This window comes from Procambarus clarkii, chromosome 65 (genome assembly GCF_040958095.1).
Source record: "Procambarus clarkii isolate CNS0578487 chromosome 65, FALCON_Pclarkii_2.0, whole genome shotgun sequence".
Taxonomy (NCBI): domain Eukaryota; kingdom Metazoa; phylum Arthropoda; class Malacostraca; order Decapoda; family Cambaridae; genus Procambarus; species Procambarus clarkii.
The window spans coordinates 9,892,921-9,913,945 of NC_091214.1; the positions used below are offsets into that span (position 1 = coordinate 9,892,921).

At 51.2% G+C, this 21,025-nt stretch overlaps 1 protein-coding gene across 2 annotated transcripts in view; it reads right to left on the reverse strand.

Moving 5' to 3' along the window:
- The window catches only part of LOC123770980 (probable tRNA (uracil-O(2)-)-methyltransferase), a 156,979-nt gene that overhangs the window by 22,669 nt on the left and 113,285 nt on the right, over positions 1-21,025 (reverse strand). The gene's annotated exons all lie outside the window — the stretch shown is intronic.

Here is a 21,025-nt window from a genome sequence, read left to right on the forward strand (position 1 = left end):
ATGTTTAGTATGTCACATATGCACGTATTAAGTAAGTCAATATTGACTAAGAAAGTGCGGGAACGGGTTGCCCTCAGAGAGGCAAAGGGAGCAATAGTCTATAGAAACCCCCGTGTGGTTGGAAGCATTCTATGCCTGCCATCAACTGGGTCTAGCACCCAGTAAGCATCCCAAAACAAACCCCTATTCTGGTGAAAATATTGCTACAAACACCAAAGAAATGGATAGAACTCCCCTAAAAATAAACGAGCAAACGAACATGTCACACGTCGCCACGCCGCTGTCTGCGCAGCTCCCCCCTCCCGGGGAGGGGGGAGGGGAAGCCTCAGACCCCCCACGCCAGCTATCCACCCGTCAGTTTTGAGGGTGGATGTCAAAACACACGAAAAAACGCCGACCAGAGGGAGGGAGGGAGGGATGCCGGGGAGCCTCCGGGTCACACCCAGAAAATGGCGTTTCATCATATTCAATGCTGGTTTCCTGGGGGGAGCCCCGTCAGCCCCTCAGAGCTAACTACCCGAAGAGGAAAACAAGAGGGACTTACCCGGGAGGCGGTCGCTGCTCACTCCTCAACTCGAAGTCGAGACAACTGGCTGCAACTGCCATCCCAAAGCGACACAGGCCCGATTGGGCACCGAAACGTTCACAAGTTAATGAGCAGAAAGGACCCTGTTCGACCGCCAAAAGCCCCGTGCCCGAATGTCAGCCCAGGACATGTTGCCAAAGATGGTAGCAAGAGCAGCGAACTTACGAACGTCATGGGCACAGGGATAGACCGCAGGCGAGTCATCCGAAGCGACCAGCGCCAAAGAGCCAAGGACCACATCGAACCTCTCCTGGTTCAGGCAATGAACCACCGGAGAGCAGTCCGAATGGAGCCAGATCTTCGATTCGAGGGCGACCCGAACCCTCCGCAGCACAAACTACACCACTGCGAACTCCCGCACTGTGCTGTGGGCCCGACAGAAGGACGGACCCCATTGCCCCTGGCCGGCCTGGTGAGCACTAGTCACAAAGCCCCAGCCGAGAGACGACGCATCCGTGAACACACAGGGCGAGGGCGAGGGCAGGCGCCAAGGCACTGAACCCCGAAAAACCCGAAGAGGAAGCCGGTGACACAGCAGCCGAAGCAAGTCCTCCGGGGTCCGAATCCAGCGATTGCAAGAGAGAGGCGGAAGGGACGTCCCCGAAATAACCAGAACAGTTGACGAAGCCAAACTCAGCTTGGCGGGAAGACCATCATGCGGAGTTCAAGCTCCCACACAGACCCTCGAGCAACTGCCAGGTGACCCTAGAGCCCCCAAAAACTGGCGCATGCGGAACCGCAGCCACGGGAGAGACTCAGGAGGAAGAGACAAGGAAGCAGTCCGAGAGTCCCATACAAGACCCAGCCAGGTCCGAACCTGGGAGGGAACCAAATGGGACTCCTTCCAATTCACCAAGAACCCAAACCTGGCAAGCTAGGAAAGAACCAAATCCCTGGCTAACAGACAAGAGGACAGGCTGGGAGCCCAAACCAGCCAGTCGTCGAGGTAGGCCAACACCCGAACACCTAAGAGACGCAGATGGGCCACCACGACCCAGGTAAGGCGCATGAACACGTGAGGTGCCAGGTTCAACCCGAACGGGAGACAATGAAAACGGTAACCCTGACGCCCACAACAAAACCGAGCCAGTCCCAGAACCCTGGGTGAATCGGGAAGTGCCAATAAGCGTTCCAAAGGTCCAGGGACACCATCCAAGAGCCCAGCTCCAACAGGAACCGAACCTGGGACAGCGTAGTCATCCAAAAAGAGGGGCAATGAATCCAAGGGTCCAGATGGCACAAGTCCAAAATGCAGGTACGCACAGTCCCGTTTCGGGACTGGAAACAGACGGGAAACCCATCTGAGGGACGTCGTCGTTTCGACCACACCCAAGTGCATCCACTCCAAGATGACCTGACCGAGCGCAGGGGAAGAGGCTTGCCCCGCCAGCCCCGAACCCCCGGAAGGAGGAGGGGCCACCCGACACCACCGCAGGCCGAAGGAAATGACCCGAAATGCACACAAATCGTGGGATCAGGCGTGAGCGAACAGCACCAGCCTCCCCCACATTGCCCCGTAAATGGGGCAATGTGGAGGAGACCCAGACCCAGAACCTCGCATTGAGCGAACACCGCGCCAAGCAGACGAAGGCGGGACTGAAGGCAGGGCCGGACCAGAACCTGGCACCAGTGGCCTACCACGACGAGCGAAACCCCGAGCCCTCCTCCGAGACCCACAGAGCCACCAGAACAGAACAAGTCAGACATAGGACGACAAGTAGCCGACGCAGCCTGTATATACTGCACCACAGCAGAGTCCTCAAAAAGAGGAGGACAAAAAAGAAGACATCCTAAGAGCCAGGGACCAGGACCTCCCTGGTGCAGATTCCAGGGAGGAGACAAGCACCGCCTGCCGACAAGCGAGGCGGGAAGTATAAAACAGGGAAACCGCTTCCCGCAAGATCGGTGCAAACAGCTTCAACTCCCCACATTCTGGAAGGGACGGTCCCCCTGGTCTCTGAGGGGGGCCAGGTTCTGGCTAATGGTCCCTAGTAGGCCAAAGGATACCTGGTCAACCAGGCTGTGACTCATACGTCAGGCTGCGAGCAGCCGCGTCCAACAGCCTGGTTGATCAGTCCAGCAACCAGGAGGCCTGGTCGACGACTGGGCCGTGGTGACGCTAAGCCCCGGAAGCACCTCAAAGTAACCTCAAGGTAAGGCCCACAGAACTCCATACACATGACTGATGCCAAAGTCTGACATTAGCATATCAGCCTAGTAAGCCCCGGGGAGCCGACAGGGCTCCCCCCAGAAATGTACATTAAAAAACCAGCGTTGAATGTAATGAAATGCCATTTTCTGGGTGAGCCCCGGAGGCTCCCTGGAGCTTATCGGGCTAATGTATGTTATGTTAGACCGGGACATTAGCTAAGGAGTTCAGACCTACCAGGGACCAGCGCCAGAACCTGGCCCCTTCAGAAAGGTTTCAGGGAGCAATGGCCCTGGAAAACCCCATATGGTTGGGGGTTTTCCTTATCTGCCATCGACCGGGGTTAGGCACCCAGAAAGGTAGGCGTAACAAAACAAACCCCACATGGTAAGAAACTACAACAAAAACCGAACAGAGAGGTAGAAAACTCCCTACAATCCCAAGGAAACAAGCAAACATCACACTTTACTGCCGCGCCGATCGTCCGCGCAGCCCTCCCCACCCCAGGAGGGGGAGGGGGGAGCCCCGGACCTACCGCGCCGGCTGCCAAGCTCCAGTTCGGAAGCTAAGCTTCAACCAACGCGAAAAAACCGCCGACCGGTGGGAGGGAGGGTTTCCAGGGAGCCTCCGGGGCTCACCCAGAAAATGGCGTTTCATTACATTCAACGCTGGTTTTCTGTGGGGAGCCCCTACGGCTCCCTGGAGCTTCATACCCAAAGAGAAGGAAAAGAAAGGGCTAACCCGGGAGGCGGCCGCCACAAACTCTGCAACGCAAAGCCAAGACAACCGGTCGCAAACCTGCGACCCAAGGCAACAAGAACGCCCAAGAACAGACGCACATATGGATGGGCGGCCAAAAACCTGTGCGACCCACAATTCCCTGCGCCCGAAACGTCACCAACACAGCAGCAATTGCTGCAAACGTCTGAACAGCACGGGCGCAAAGACAGACCGCAGGAAGAAGGAAAACACTGCGGACGACCCGGGAGACCCGAGCCCTGAAAACAGGGAACGAAGGAACCGGATCAACCACAGCGCATCCCCAGGCACGGTATGCCGGCAACAGCAAAAAGCACAACTGGACAACACAGGACGCACCCCCCGGCCAAACCAAACAAGTACCAATACCCCAAGAACCCCTCCGGAAAGCAGCCGTCTCGACCGTCGCCAGGACAGAGAAAGGCTGCACACCAATAAAGCTACCACCAGTACCAAAGAGGAGGAAACTGAAACCGAAGGGGCTACCACAAACTGAGGGGAAGAGAAGAAGGCACCCTGAACAAGGACCAGGATGGCTCAGGCGACTCATGAGCAGGCCGGAGGGGAAACAAAACGCGAGAAAACGTAATAAACGTCATACAGTCTCCAAGACGAAGCTCGCAGGTGGGACACCGTCAACAAAGCCACCTGAACACCATAGAGATGGCGATACCTGCGTCAAAATACCAGACGCGAAGAGCCAAAGAGAAGGCCGAACCAGTCACGGACAGGACCGATTCGGCTTGCTGAAAGAGGCGAAGCTTCAGGAAAAACGCCCCGGGTACGGACACCTATCAAGCAGCGTCTGAAAAGAAGGCCGGGCCGGCCACCGTGGAACCATAAGGACTGTTCTCGTGGGAATGGGCTGCAACCGAGCCAGAACCCGAAGCAACAGCTGAACCGGGAGAAGAGGTACAGGTACCCCCCACCTCGACCAGGCCTGCCGAAAGCCTCCACCGTGAAGTCCTCGCAGGTGGGAAGGGCGCCACAAAACGGGCGACGCCTAGACCACGCCGACCCGAAGACGTCCATGGCCAGGAGTCCATAAGCCCAACAGAGCCAACAAAACGAATCGGCGACGACTGGCCAACCCACGAAGAGGAATGAACTGAGACAGCTGTCCACCAGGACGCAGGACACACCCCGGACACGAACCACACGGTTAACCAAACCCCCTGTGGTTCCGGCAAGAACCACCAGAGAACAGTCCAAACAGAGCTGAATGGTAGAGTACCTAGTGACCCAAACCCTCCGAAGCGCAAACCAGACAGCCATGAACACCTGAACCGGGCTGTGAGCCCGACGGACAGACAGACTCCATCAACCTCGGCCGACCTGGTGAGCACTGGTCACAAAGCCCCAGCCGAGAGACGACCCGTCCGTGAACACATCGAGCGAAGGCTCGGGGAGCTGCCAAGGCACGGAACCCCGAAAACCCCAAAGAGGAAGCTGGTGACGCAGCACCAACACCAGATCCCCAGAGGAACCCAAGGAATGCAAGAGGCGGAAGTGGAGTCTCCGTAGGAACCAACCGACGCCGGAGCCAAACCCGACTCCGCGGGCAGACAAGCACGCCGAAGTGCAAACTCCCGCACAACCGCCCAAGCAACCGCTGAGCAACCCGAGACCCCCTCCTGAACAGCCAAAGGCGGGACCACAGCCACAGTAACACTTCTGGAGGGAAGACAATGAGGGGCCCAAGAGCCTGAAACAAGGCCCAGGTCCGAACCCGGGACGGAAACAGAAGGTAAAACCTCCAGATCACCAGGAAACCAAACCCAGCGATCTGGAAAGAACCATCCCCTGGCGAGCAGACAAGCGGACTGACTGGGAGCCCACTCCAGCCAGTCGTCGAGGTAGGCCAGACACCGAATCTCAGACGCAGACAGGGCACTAAGATCCGGTAAAGATGCAAAGAGTATACAAAGTGCCCTTCACAAAATAGGGAATGCAATAAAAACAGCAAACCTGAAGCCCCACCACCAAAGCATTGTATGACAATCATATTAAGACATATTATGACATATGACAATCATTATATGACAATATGACAATTATAATCAAAGCATTATATGACAAAGAGTGCTGGGAAGACGGGACACCACGAGAGTAGCTCTCATCCTGTAACTACACTTAGGTAAGTACACATAGGTAATTACCAACCGTGCTAGCCCCAGAAAAACTGGAGAGGAACGTGCCAAGAAGTGACCTGGAGGTCCAGGTCCACCATCCATGCACCCGGCCCTAACAGAATCCGAACAGGAGACAACAGTCCTCCGAGCAGGGCAGAGGATCCAGGGCGCAGACGGAAGTAGTCCAGAAGAACTGCAGACTGGAAAAGCTCATGACTGCAAAGAGCAGACGGGAAAAGCTCATGACTGCAAAGAGCAGACGGGAAGCCCAGAAGGATGGGGCGGATCGACCACGCCCCACGCACCCACGAAGAGGAAATGACGAAGCGCAGGGAAGAAGCCCACCCCGCCAGCTCTGAACCCCCCCCCCAAGGGGGAGAAGCCGTCCTCCGACGCCAGCAGAGGCCGGAAGACAACCCAAAGCGCCCACCAACAGCGGGACCAAGCGATAGGCAACAGAGCAAGCTGCTCCCCAGCGCCCAGTCAACAGAGAAGGGAACAGAACCCCTTCAGAAAGAAAAAGTACACTACCGAAGTCATGAGGAGAGACTACGGGAATGAAACCACACTTCGCTGGAAGAGGAAGTGAGGGGAGACCTGATCACCACATACAAGATACCCAAGGGAATCGACAGGGTTGAGAAGGACAGGCTATGTAACACAAGGGGCACACGCACTAGGGGACACAGGTGGAAACTGAGTACCCAAAAGAGCCACAGATAGAATTAAAGTTTTTTTTTTTTTTTTTTTTTTTTGAGTGTCAGAATGGGAACGGGAAAGCACTAAGAAGTAATGTGGCGACTCCTCACACAAGTAACGAGGCTGACCCCCATACAATGTCACATGTAGACATGACAGAGCCCAAGAGGCACAGGAACCGATACACCTGTTGACGGACGGTTGAGAGGCAGGACCAAGGAGCCAGAGCTCAACCCCCACAAGCACAACCAGGTGAGGACATATATTGTAAAAGCACAAGCCGCCGACTAGTGGCAAAGAGCACTACGCCGGCCAGGCAAAGAAGGCACAAAACTGCATCAAAAGGCCCACCTCGACAGCAAAACCACAAAGTCCCAGCACAACCACAACATGTGCCAAGACCCAAAAAGCTCAGTCTGCAAGCCAGGAAGACCCCCGGAACCCCAAAAGGCAGAACCGGGTCACACGAGGAAACAAAGTCCCCTGAACCCACAAAAGGGGGCCCAAGAGGAAGAAACCTCCAGAACGAAACCAAGGAACCCAAAGGAACCCAGAATTGAACCAGGGGGAGCCCAAACCACCACATTTGCCGGCGGAGAACACCACTAAAAGGCAAAGCACAGACCCCAGCAGAACGCCCTGGGAAAACGGTCCCAACAGACCGAAAACCGAGGGGCAAGGTGTGGGAGCAAGCATACCAGCCAGGGGCACTGAGCCTAAACCCAGAGGCTCAGACCCAAAATCAACACCCAAACGTTCCCAGAGGAACAGGCAACGGCAAGAAAACACCAGAAAAACAAAGAAACGACAACAGGAGAACAAAAACCCTGCAAATTTTTTGAAAACTCACCAGAGACGCTCGCTCGCACACCCAGACGCATGTAAACAAACCGCAACGCCGCCCTGGTGGCCACGCCGGGAAACCGGCAGACGAAAATGGCCGCCAGCAGGGGCTGTGACTGACGCTTAATACACAAAAACACGCCAGCAAATGTGGGAAGCTAGCAGACTGGAAGGGCGAAAAATGACGCCCAACAGCAGAAAAACCCCTGAAGGGGCAAAACCGCCCCAGAACTGCTAGCAGGCAACCCCCACAGCCCCGGGAACCAACAACAGAGGCCCCGGGGCAGAGCCGTCCTCCAAGCCCTCCGCCCTTAAAGAAAAGCAAGAGCCCATGGGAAAGGCAACAAGAAAGGGCCGCTGGTAAGACCCAGAAGCCTTGGCAGGAGGCACAGGCTCAAACCTCCGTCCCCAACCCGAACGGGGCATCCCCCGAAAACCGCCCGAGTCTCTGCCGCAACTGAACCCCGCCCCGACCCCGAAACCCGCAGACGGTCCGGAGCCGGGAACATGGAGAGAAAGGGGCGAGCAGCACCTAACCAAATGGGGCGGCCACGGGGCATTCGAGTGGGAAACCAACCTAGCATGTTGCAGCAACCTAACCTAGCTTGCAACACGGATGCCGCCTGTACTCTGAACAGTAATAACATCAGGAGAGTACTGGAGAACAAGCAGAGAATCACTCGCAAGACTCCGGGTCAAGGTGTCAGTGACCCAACAGGCAGCATGACGGAGGTAAAAATGGCGACTGTCACCCGGAGACAAGGGAACAGCAACCAACGATCCCGTTCAAGACGGGTTGGAACCCGGAAGACACATTCAATGGTCCCCGGAGCCCAGACAGGGGTTTCCAGGGCCCGTAGGGTAACAACTACGGGAAGCCCGGGCAAGGTGTTGCTAACCGGTTAAGAAACCCAAACATAACAAGAGGGTAGATTACAGCACTGAAAACCCCTGAGACGTGTACAAGCACGGGGGCCTAGCAGAGGGCCGCCAAACACTACCAGTGGAACTATAACCACCTTAGGCAGACCCCCACCAGGCAAGAAAATTAAAAACAAAAGAAAAACCCCGCAAAAGTACACCGTCTCCAGAGGCAACAGAAACCGGCCGCCGCTTAGGTGGCAGGCTGCGCAACACCTTGACGCCCTAACCAGCACAATACCAATCCCTACCCAGGGCCAAACAAGGGCCCCAAGCCCCAGCTGGCCCCAAGGGCGAGGCAAATGCCGAGCAGCAAGAACCTCTACGGGAATGGTTCCCGAACGCCCCAGGGAAGATAACCCTGTTACGCAAGGGCAGTACTCACAGGGCGCTTAGGGAAGTCAGCCACTAAGCACATGCAGCCCCGGCACTGATGAAGTACTCCTGGCCACCGCACACCACAACACATGGCAGTGAACGCCACACAAGGCAAACACTGCCTAGGAAACTGAGGCCAGAGAAGCGTCAATCCCGGTTGACATTAGCGAACGAACTGGAGCTTGGCAGCCGGCGCGGTAGGTCCGGGGCTCCCCCCTCCCCCTCCTGGGGTGGGGAGGGCTGCGCGGACGATCGGCGCGGCAGTAAAGTGTGATGTTTGCTTGTTTGCTTGTTTCCTTGGGATTGTAGGGAGTTTTCTACCTCTCTGTTCGGTTTTTGTTGTAGTTTCTTACCATGTGGGGTTTGTTTTGTTACGCCTACCTTTCTGGGTGCCTAACCCCGGTCGATGGCAGATAAGGAAAACCCCCAACCATATGGGGTTTTCCAGGGCCATTGCTCCCTGAAACCTCTCTGAAGGGGCCAGGTTCTGGCGCTGGTCCCTGGTAGGTCTGAACTCCTTAGCTAATGTCCCGGTCTAACATAACATACATTAGCCCGATAAGCTCCAGGGAGCCGTAGGGGCTCCCCACAGAAAAACAGCATTGCATGTAATAAACACTAATTTCTAGGTGAGCCCTGGAGGCTCCCTGAAGCTACTATGTTAATAAAATACCAAACTAATGGGTGCCATTAGATTGCAGAGTTCTTATTGGTATGCGCCTCAAAGAGGCACAGGGAACAGTGGCACTATAAAAAAAATTTATGTTGAATTTACTCATGTCTGCTACCACCAAGGAAAGGCACCCAGAAAGTCAGCGAAAGAAAAACAGAGTACTGCTTGGCTACAAACCATATTGGAGCCTCAGAATAGCCAAAAAACTCCCTCAACTATGTAAACAAATGATACAAAATTTGTGAAACTAGCAAGAACTCATTCAGCCCTCCTCCCCCTCTCAGTTGGGGAAGGAGGGAGTCAGACTGGGTCAGCCAGCTGCTTCACCACCAGTTCTTATGACCATATAAACCACCTTGTCACCCTGTCACCCTGGGGGTGGGAGGTGTCTGGGAGCCACTGAGGCTCCCAGATGGCACATGGAATGTGCCTCCAGATGGAGGTTGGAATGCCATGAAATTGGCATTTCATTACATTCAATGATGGTTTTCTGGGGGGAACTCCTTTGTGGCTCCCTGAAGGAACCCACGGAAAAAGAAAAACAGAGCAATTACCAGGAAGAAGGGAGCACCACAGGTATCAGGATGAGGAAGAGGACAATGGCCACCACACAAGACCCAAGGCCACACAAGGCCGCTCATGATCGGGAACAATCACAAGATACTTGGTCACCAAGACCCTGTTCAGTCACCAAAACACCAGGCCCAAATATCAGCCCAAGACATATTGGCAAAGACTGCAGACAATTCAATTTCTTTCTTTATTATGCACCCCATACCCATCCCGTGGGCAGTGGTGTAAAGGATTATAGAGGCATATAATCAATTCAGGAACTGAACCCTCTAGTTCATTTAGCTAAGCAAATAACAATTTTTGACCCTAGTTACACATTTATTGATGTTATGTATACATGTACACATGCTCATACATACATGTATGAGCATGTGTAATGAACTGAAGAAAGTGAACTTCAAGGCAATGTACACTAACATAGATGGAATTACAAATAAAACAAGTGAACTCGGATAATGGGCACTAGAAGAAAACCCAGACATAATAGCACTCACAGAAACAAAGCTAACAAACACCATAACAAATGCAGTGTTTCCACAGGGCTACTATGTAGTGAGGAAAGAGAGAGAAGGGAGAGGAGGAGGTGGTGTAGATTTGCTACTAAGAGAAGGTTGGAGTTTCGAAGAGATGGTAATTCAGAACTGTGAAGGTTTCAGTGACTACATATCAGGCATCATAGCAACTGGAGGACAGAAAATTATAGTAGTAGTCATATATAACCCCCCACCGAATGTCAGAAGACCCAAACAGGAATATGATAGAAACAACTTGGCCACCATCAATATAATAGAGAGAGCAGCTTCTGTGACTAGCAGGAATGGATCCAGGCTACTAATCTTGGGAGACTTCAACCATGGAAAGATAGATTGGGGGAACAGAGACCCACATGGAGGCCCAGACACATGGAGAGCTAAGCTACTGGATGTGGCAACAAGAAACTTTCTAAGTCAACACGTCAAGGGACCGACAAGAACGAGAGGAGGGGATGAACCAGCCTTGCTTGATCTGATATTTACCCTAAATGAGTCGGATATAAGGGAAGTTAAGTTGGAAGCCCCCTTGGGAATGAGTGATCATAGTGTATTGACCTTTGAGTACCTGGTTGAGCTAGGAATTATCACCCCCAAAAAAGAACTGGGAAACAAAGGGCTGGCGTACCGAAAGGGAAACTATGAGGAGATGAATAAATTCCTATGGGATATACATTGGGACACAGAACTCGGAACCAAGTCCGTACAAGACATGATGGACTATGTCACCCAAAAATGTCAGGAGGCTGTAAGCAGGTTTGTCCCAGCCCAACAGGTAAAAACAGAGAAGCAAAGGAAGAATCCATGGTTTAATAGGGAATGTATGAAAGCAAAGGAGCTGAACAAAAGGGCATGGAGGAACTTCCGTAATAACAGAACACCAGAAAGTAGAGAGAGATACCAGAGAACCAGGAACAAGTATGTTAGTGTGAGAAGAGCAGCTGAGAAAAGGTATGAAAATGATATACAGTGGTACCTCGGAATGCGATTGTCCCTGTATGCGAGATTTTCGGAAGGCGAGGTGTATTTACTCCAAAAATTTGTCTCGGAAGGCGATGGTTACTTCGGGAGTCGAGTTTGAACGCGAGTTTGTTGATACGCGTACAGCCGACCTAGCGCGTGGTCGTTCGGCGATCGTCGCCCCTCTGCCCCGCTGCCCCTCAGTTCACCATTGTCTCGCGCGCAGTGACTACCCCCACATCAATTCTTGTCGTGAATTTTCAGTGTTTTGTTGGATTTTTGGTGATTTGTCTATACAATTTATTATTATATATCTCACCATGAGTCCCAAGAAAGCCAGTGGTAAGGATAAAGGCCAGAAAGCTCATGTGAGGATGACAATAGAGGAGAAACAAGAGATCATTCGAAAACATGAGAACGGTACACGTGTTGTTGATCTTTGTAGGCAGTACAACAAAGCGACATCAACAATATGCACTATACTTAAGAAGAAAAATAAGATTATGAGTGCTAATGTGGCAAAAGGAGTAAGAACATTAACGACACAAAGACCACAAATACTTGAAGAAGTGGAAAAGTTGTTATTAATTTGGATACACGACAAGGAGTTGAGGGGTGATAGTGTTTCGGAGGCCATTATTTCTGAGAAAGCCAGGGTGTTGCACGAAGACCTTCTAAAGAAGACCCCTGCAACGAGTGATGCAGATAAGAAAGAGTTTTAGGCAAGCAGGGGCTGGTTTGAAAAATTTAGAAAGAGAAGTGGTATCCATAGTGTTACAAGGCATGGGGAGGCAGCCAGCTCAGACAAACCAGCCGCTGGACGATTTATTGACGAATTTAAAGAGTTTGCAGAGGCTGAGGGATACCTACCGCAACAAGTGTTTAATTGTGACGAAACAGGACTGTTTTGGAAAAGAATGCCTAAGAGGACATACATTACCAAGGAGGAAAAATCCTTGCCTGGACACAAGCCTATGAAAGATAGGTTTACGCTTGTGCTGTGTTCAAATGCGAGTGGCGATTTAAAAATTAAACCCTTGCTAGTGTATCATTCTGAAAATCCAAGGGTTTTCAAACAGTATAATGTGCAGAAAACCCGTTTGTCTGTGATGTGGAAGTCTAATAAAAAAGCATGGGTGACTAGGCTTATTTTTTCGGAGTGGGTGAATGAAGTGCTGTGCCCTGCCATAGAAAAATATCTGCAGGAGAAACAATTGCCACTCAGAGCCGTGCTTCTCCTTGACAATGCTCCTGCTCATCCTCCAGGCTTGGAAGATGATTTGATGCCTCAATACAATAAATTCCTCACAGTTAAATTCCTTCCTCCTAACACCACTCCTCTAATTCAGCCTATGGACCAGAAAATCATAGCGAATTTTAAGAAACTGTATGAAAGGGCACTTTTCCGGAAATGTTTTGAAGTGACTGAAGCCACAAACCTCACCCTCAAAGAGTTCTGGAGAGAGCATTTTAACATTTTTAGTGCTTTAAAACTCGTTGACAAAGCCTGGCAAGAAGTGACTCAAAGAACCCTGATCTCTGGCTGGAGAAAATTGTGGCCTGAAGGTGTGAGAGAACTAGACTTTGAGGGGTTTGAGCCTATAAATGATGCGCCTATTGTTGAGGAAATTGTTAGTCTAGGCCAGAAAATGGGCTTGGAATTGGATGGTGATGATGTGGAGGAGTTGGTGGAAGAACACAACGAAGAACTGACCACCGAAGAACTCCTAGCCCTTCAACAGGAACAGCAAGCCAACACAGCAGCGAATGATTCTGCAGTGGAGGAGGAGGTGGTGGCAACAGCACCAGCGAATGTCCCTTTTGCAGTAATTAAGAAGGTGTGTCAGATGTGGGAAGAGATTCAAACAACTATTGAACACACTCACCCAGACAAAGCTGTAGTAGGCCGTTGTCTTAATCTTTTCAATGACAATGTGATGCCTTACTACAGAGAGAGCTTGCGAAGAAGGGAAAAGCAAGCTTCCATGGACAAATATTTGGTGAAGAAATCGAGCAGTGAGCCTCAACCAGGACCTAGTGGCACTCAGGTTAAACGTCCCAGGGAGAGCACACCAGAAAGGTCCTCACTGCCTGATGTGATTATGGAAGGGGACTCCCCTTCCAAACAGTAACTCCTCTCCTCCTCCCCCCTCCTCACCATCTTCCATACGCCTACAGCACTCGACAGTAAGGTAAGTAATAACTGGAACATAGTTTTGTAGGTTTATTTAGATGAATTAGGTAAATTAGGTATAAAAATTTAGTTTGATGTGGGGTTTTTGGGGTAGTCAGGAACGGATTAATTCATTTCCCTTTATTTCTTATGGGGAAATTAACTTCGGAATGCGAGTTTTCGGAAGGCGAGGCGTCTCCAGGAACGGATTAAACTCGCATTCTGAGGTATGCCTGTAGCTAATAAAGCCAAGACCGAACCAAAGCTACTACACAGTCACATCAGGAGGAAGACAACAGTGAAGGAACAGGTGATGAAACTTAGGGTGGGTGCGGACAGGTACACAGAGAATGACAAAGAGGTGTGTGAAGAACTCAACAAAAGGTTCCAGGAGGTCTTTACAATAGAACAGGGAGAAGTCACGATGCTAGGAGAGGTGGCAGCAAACCAGGTGACCTTGGAAAGGTTTGAAATTACAAGAGATGAGGTCAAGAAGCACCCACCTATTGGAGCTGGATGTGAGAAAAGCTGTTGGGCCGGATGGAATCTCACCATGGGTATTGAAAGAGTGTGCAGGAGCACTTTGCTTGCCACTCTCCATAGTGTATAGTAGGTCACTGGAAATGGGAGACCTACCAGAAGTATGGAAGACTGCAAATGTAGTACCAATATTTAAAAAGGGTGACAGACAAGAGGCACTGAACTACAGGCCAGTGTCCTTAACTTGTATACCATGCAAGGTGATGGAGAAGATTGTGAGAAAAAACCTAGTAACACATCTGGAGAGAAGAGACTTCGTGACAACCCATCAACATGGGTTCAGGGAGGGTAAATCTTGCCTTACAGGCTTGATAGAATTCTACGATCAGGTGACAAAGATTAAGCAAGAAAGAGAAGGATGGGCGGACTGCATTTTTTTGGACTGTCGGAAAGCCTTTGACACAGTACCCCATAAAAGGTTGATGCATAAGCTAGAGAAACAGGCAGGAGTAACTGGTAGCGTGCTCCAGTGGATAAGGGAGTACCTAAGCAATAGGAAGCAGAGAGTTATAGTGAGGGGTGAGACCTCAGAATGGCGTGAAGTCAGCAGTGGGGTCCCACAGGGCTCTGAACTTGGACCTATCCTGTTTCTGATATACGTAAATGATCTCCCAGAGGGTATAGACTCATTCCTCTCAATGTTTGCTGACGACGCCAAAATTATGAGAAGGATTAAGACAGAGGAGGACAACTTGAGGCTTCAAGAAGACCTGGACAAGCTGCAGGAATGGTCGAACAAATGGCTGTTAGAGTTTAACCCAAGCAAGTGTAATGTAATGAAGATAGGGGTAGGAAGCAGGAGACCAGATACAAGGTATCACTTGGGAAATGAAATACTTCAAGAGTCAGAGAGAGAGAGAAAGACCTGGGGGTTGATATCACACCAGACCTGTCCCCTGAAGCTCATATCAAGAGGATAACATCAGCAGCATATGCCAGGTTGGCTAACATAAGAACGGCCTTTCGAAACTTGTGTAAGGAATCTTTCAGAACATTACATACCACATATGTCAGACCAATCCTGGAGTATGCGGCTCCAGCATGGAGTCCATATCTAGTCAAGCATAAGGCTAAACTGGAAAAGGTTCAAAGGTTTGCCACCAGACTAGTACCCGAGCTGAGAGGTATGAGCTACGAGGAGAGACTACGGGAATTGAACCTCACTTCGTTGGAAGACAGAAGAGTTAGGGGGGACATGATCACCACATTCAAGATTCTCAAGGGAATCGACAGGGTTAATAAAGACAGGCTATTTAACACAAGGGCCACACGCACTAGGGGACACAGGTGGAAACTGAGTGCCCAAATGAGCCACAGAGATATTAGAAAGAACTTTTTTAGTGTCAGAGTGTTTGACAAATGGAATGCATTAGGAAGCAATGTGGTGGAGGCTGACTCCATACACAGTTTCAAGTGTAGATATGATAGAGCCCAGTAGGCTCAGGAACCTGTACACCTGTTGATTGACGGTTGAAAGGCGGACCAAAGAGCCAGAGCTCAACCCCCGCAAGCACAACTAGGTGAGTACATGTACATGTACACATGCTCATACATACATATACATGTACATGTGTACAGGTGTACATGTGTACATGTGTACGAATGTATGTACGCACACACACACACACACACACACACACACACTTGTAATCTTATAATCTTTTGTATCACAAGTTATTCAACAAGAAGCTCACAACAGTCACTATACAAGGCACTTTACATCTATAGTGGGTCACACAGTTACTTAACGATTCTTCGCGGCAGGGGATCGTATTCCAGGGACCTGCCCGAAACGCTACGCGTACTAGTGGCTGTACAAGAATGTAACAACTCTTGTATATATCTCAAAAAAAAAAAAAAATACTAGTCTTGCTGTACACCCACCCAATTGGGCGGCAGCTTTACAGTCATGTGCATGCATTACCTACAATAAGCAAATTTTTGATACTTCACTACAATTTCGGGCGGCACATCATTATGAATGAAGTACTTACACATCACACACAGAGATCACACTAACGTGATGCATCAAATGAACAAATCCACAAGGACCGTGACGAGGATTCGAACCTGCGTCCGGGAGCATCCCAGACATTGCCTTAATCGACTGAGCTACGACAGGGTTAAAAGGGTTGAAACCGAAGTTCTACTGAACTTGCTGGATCCCGTAGCCTCTCCGAGGCACAAACCAGGCTTTTACACAACCCCCCCCCCCCTGCACCCGAGTCCCTGTCGTAGCTCAGTCGATTAAGGCAGTGTCTGGGATGCTCCCGGACGCAGGTTCGAATCCTCGTCACGGCCCTTGTGGATGTGTTCATTTCAGTACTTACACATTTCTTGGACACCATTGATGGTGTTATCTCTAAATTCTGCAATTTGTTCACATTTCATTATATAATGACACAAAGTATGCGAATAGTTCTGCTGACAGAGTTTACATTTAGTCAAATCTACATCAGCAGATGTTACAAACTCCCAGAGGTACTTGTAGCCGAGCCTAAGCCTAGCAGTGGTAACATCTAAAAGTCTGCTAACCTTATTGGATGACCCATAGACGTGGTCCAGACCCATACTTCCTGCATAATAGAATGATGATAGATGGAGGAACTGGTGTGAATTTCACTTTACCTTAAGTCTCCGAAATTAAGTTGATGTTCCCGGAATATTACTGCCCTCAGGCTGCTCAAAGGCAGACCAAGTTGGTAATCAATTCCCTCTTTACGAGCAAAAATTTTGGCCAACTCATCAGTTCTATCATGCAATCGGAGACTAATATGGGAAGGAATCCACAGGAGACAGACTCTGACTCCATCATTGTTTATTTCATTATATCTGTGTCTAGCTTCAGAGATAAGCACGTCACAGTTATGTCTTGGGGAGCTGATGGCAGTCAAGGATGACAAGGAGCCTACTTATTCACCCCAGCCTACTTATTCGGCCTGGTGAGCACTGGTCACAATGCCCCAGCCAAGAGAAGATGCATCCATGAACACATAGAGCGAGGGCGCGGGTAGGTGCCACAGCACTGAACCCCGAAAAACCCGAAGAGGAAGCTGGTGACGCAGCAACTGATGCAAAGCCCCCGAAGGCCGAACCCAGTGGTTGCGAGAGAGGCGGAATGGAGGTCCATGAAGGAAACAGAACAGCCGATGAAGCCAAACCGGTTCCACTGGGTAGACCATTGTGGCAAAGTTTAGGCTCCCGTACAAACCTTCGAGCAACTGCCGCGTGATATGGGAGCCCCTCAAAAACAGGTGAAGGCAGGAACGCAGCTGAAGCAGAGCCACCAGAGAAAGAGACAAGGAAGCGGTCTGAGTGTCCCACACAAGACCGAACCTGAGAGGGAACCATATGGAACTTCCGCCAGTTCACCAGGAACCCAAACCCGGCGAGCTGGGAAAGAACCAAATCCCTGACGAGCAGACACACGGATCGGCTGGGAGCTCACACCAGCCAGTTGGCGAAATAGGCCAAAACCCAAACCACCTAAATGACGCAGACGGGCCACCACGATCCGAGTAAGGCTTGTAAAAAGGCGAGGCCTCAGATTCAAGCCGAAAGGAAGGCAATGAAAACGGTACCCCCAAAGCCCCACAACAAAACCAAGCCAGTCCCTGAACCCCGGATGAACCAGGATATGCCAATACGCACCCTTGATGTCCAGGGGCACCATCCAAGCTCCCGGCTCCAACTGAAGACGTACCTAGGACAGAGTAATCATCCAAAAGGAGGGGCAATAAACCCATGGGTTTACTGCCCCCTCCTTTCCCCTAAACAGACGGGACAAGTCCAGAATGAACCTGAGGTCTGCACAGTCTCGCTTCAGAACCGAAAAGAGGCAGGAAACTAACCTGGGGGGGGGGACAAGGTCGTTTCGACCATGCCCAAGTGAACCCTCTCCGAGATGACTTGACAGAGCATAGGAGAAGAGGCCTGTCCTGCCAACTCTGAACTCCTCAAAGGAGGAGGGGCCTCCCAACGCTACCGCAGGCCACACAAAACGACCCAAAAGGCCCACAAATCTTGAGTCCAGATGTGAGCAAATAGGGCGAGCCTCCCCACCATTGCCCCGTCAATGGGACGAACCACGAAAGGGCTGACGTCTCTTACAAGAACCAAGGCGGCGCACAGGTCGATCACTACACCGACTAGAAACGGACGGTTCTGAAGACTGTGCCGGGACCAAATCTGGTACCATGAGCCTACCATGATGGGAGAAACTTCGAGCCCTGGCATTGCCCCTCCAGGATGGGCCCCCCCCCCATCATGAACCTCCCTGGAGAACCAACAAGTCCGACATAGGATGGCAACTAGATGAAGCTGCCTGCAGATACTACACAACCGCAGATTCTGTAAACAGCAACAGGCAAAAGGGCAAAGACAACCTAAGAGCCAGGGCCCAAGTGGATTCCAAAGAAGAAGCGAGCACTGCCTGCCAACACACAAGACGGAAAGCAAAAAACAGAAACGGCATCCCTCAGGATCGGCACGAACAGCTTCAACAATACAGACGACTAACGCACCGCAGAGGGCAACACACCAGACCCAGAGGCAGCCCCAAGCGCCTCCACATCCTCCTCAAGACAGTCCGAGGACAGCTCGAGCAGGGAAAAGAAACACATGGCCGAAGCCAACAGGCCATGCGCGCGTAAGACCTCCGTGACCAATGCAGCCGAAAGGGAAAAAACCAGCGTTGAATGTAATGAAACGCTATTTTCTGGGTGAGCCCCGGAGGCTCTATGTGTCCAACATAGAGGACACGGCAAACCTCCAATCAGATGTTGATCAGGTCTTTCTATGGGCTACAGAAAATAATATGGTATTCAACGAGGATAAGTTTCAGCTCATGCGCTACGGAAAAATTGAAAATATAAAAACAGAAACCACGTACAAAACGCAGGCAAATCATAACATAGAATGAAAAGGCAATGTAAAGGACCTGGGTGTACTCATGTCGGAAGACCTTACCTTTAAAGAACACAATAAAGTAGCCGTCACAACTGCAAGAAAAATGACAGGTTGGATAACAAGAACTTTTCACACTAGAGATGCTATACCGATGATGATACTTTTCAAAACGCTTGTGCTATCTAGAGTGGAGTACTGCTGCACAATGACAGCCCCTTTCAAAGCTGGAGAAATTGCTGACCTAGAGAGCGTGCAGAGATCCTTTACTGCTAGAATCCACTCAGTAAAACATCTAAATTACTGGGACCGACTAAAGAGCCTAAATCTGTACTCCCTTGAGCGCAGGCGGGAGAGATACATAATAATTTACACGTGGAAAATAATTGAGGGGCTGGTCTCAAACCTGCACACAGAAATAACACCACATGAGACCAGAAGACATGGCAGGATGTGCAGAATACCCCCGTTGAAAAGCAGAGGTGCAACAGGTACTCTGAGAGAGAACTCTATCAGCATCAGAGGCCCGAGACTGTTCAACACGCTTCCACTACACATAAGGGGCATAACTGGCAAACCCCTCACAGTGTTCAAGAGAGAACTGGATAAGCACCTCCAAAGGATACCTGATCAACCAGGCTGTGACTCATACGTCAGGCTGCGAGCAGCCGCGTCTAACAGCCTGGTTGATCAGTCCAGCAACCAGGAGGCCTGGTCGACGACCGGGCCGCGGGGACACTAAGCCCCGGAAGCACCTCAAGGTAGCCTCAAGGTAGGTAGCCTCCCTGGAGCTTATCGGGCTAATGTATGTTATGTTAGACCGGGACATTAGCTAAGGAGTTCAGACCTACCAGGGACCAGCGCCAGAACCTGGCCCCTTCAGAGAGGTTTCAGGGAGCAATGGCCCTGGAAAACCCCATATGGTTGGGGGTTTTCCTTATCTGCCATCGACCGGGGTTAGGTGCCCAGAAAGGTAGGCGTAACAAAACAAACCCCACATGGTAAGAAACTACAACCAAAACCGAACAGAGAGGTAGAAAACTCCCTACAATCCCAAGGAAACAAGCAAACAAGCAAACATCACACTTTACTGCCGCGCCGATCGTCCGCGCAGCCCTCCCCTCCCCGGGAGGGGGAGTGGGGAGCCCCGGACCTACCGCGCCGGCTACCAAGCTCCAGTTCGGAAGCTAAGCTTCAACCAACGCGAAAAAACCGCCGACCGGTGGGAGGGAGGGTTTCCAGGGAGCCTCCGGGGCTCACCCAGAAAATGGCGTTTCATTACATTCAACGCTGGTTTTCTGTGGGGAGCCCCTACGGCTCCCTGGAGCTTCATACCCAAAGAGAAGGAAAAGAAAGGGCTAACCCGGGAGGCGGCCGCCACAAACTCTGCAACGCAAAGCCAAGACAACCGGTCGCAAACCTGCGACCCAAGGCAACAAGAACGCCCAAGAACAGACGCACATATGGATGGGCGGCCAAAAACCTGTGCGACCCACAATTCCCTGCACCCGAAATGAGCCCGAGACGTCACCAACACAGCAGCAATTGCTGCAAACGTCTGAACAGCACGGGCGCAAAGACAGACCGCAGGAAGAAGGAAAACACAGCGGACGACCCGGGAGACCCGAGCCCTGAAAACAGGGAACGAAGGAACCGGATCAACCACAGCGCATCCCCAGGCACGGTACGCCGGCAACAGCAAAAAGCACAACTGGACAACACAGGACGCACCCCCCGGCCAAATCAAACAAGTACCAATACCCCAAGAACCCCTCCGGAAAGCAGCCGTCTCGACCGTCGCCAGGACAGAGAAAGGCTGCACACCAATAAAGCTACCACCAGTACCAAAGAGGAGGAAACTGAAACCGAAGGGGCTACCACAAACTGAGGGGAAGAGAAGAAGGCACCCTGAACAAGGACCAGGATGGCTCAGGCGACTCATGAGCAGGCAGGAGGGGAAACAAAACGCGAGAAAACGTAATAAACGTCATACAGTCTCCAAGACGAAGCTCGCAGGTGGGACACCGTCAACAAAGCCACCTGAACACCATAGAGATGGCGATACCTGCGTCAAAATACCAGACGCGAAGAGCCAAAGAGAAGGCCGAACCAGTCACGGACAGGACCGATTCGGCCTGCTGAAAGAGGCGAAGCCTCAGGAAAAACGCCCCGGGTACGGACACCTATCAAGCAGCGTCTGAAAA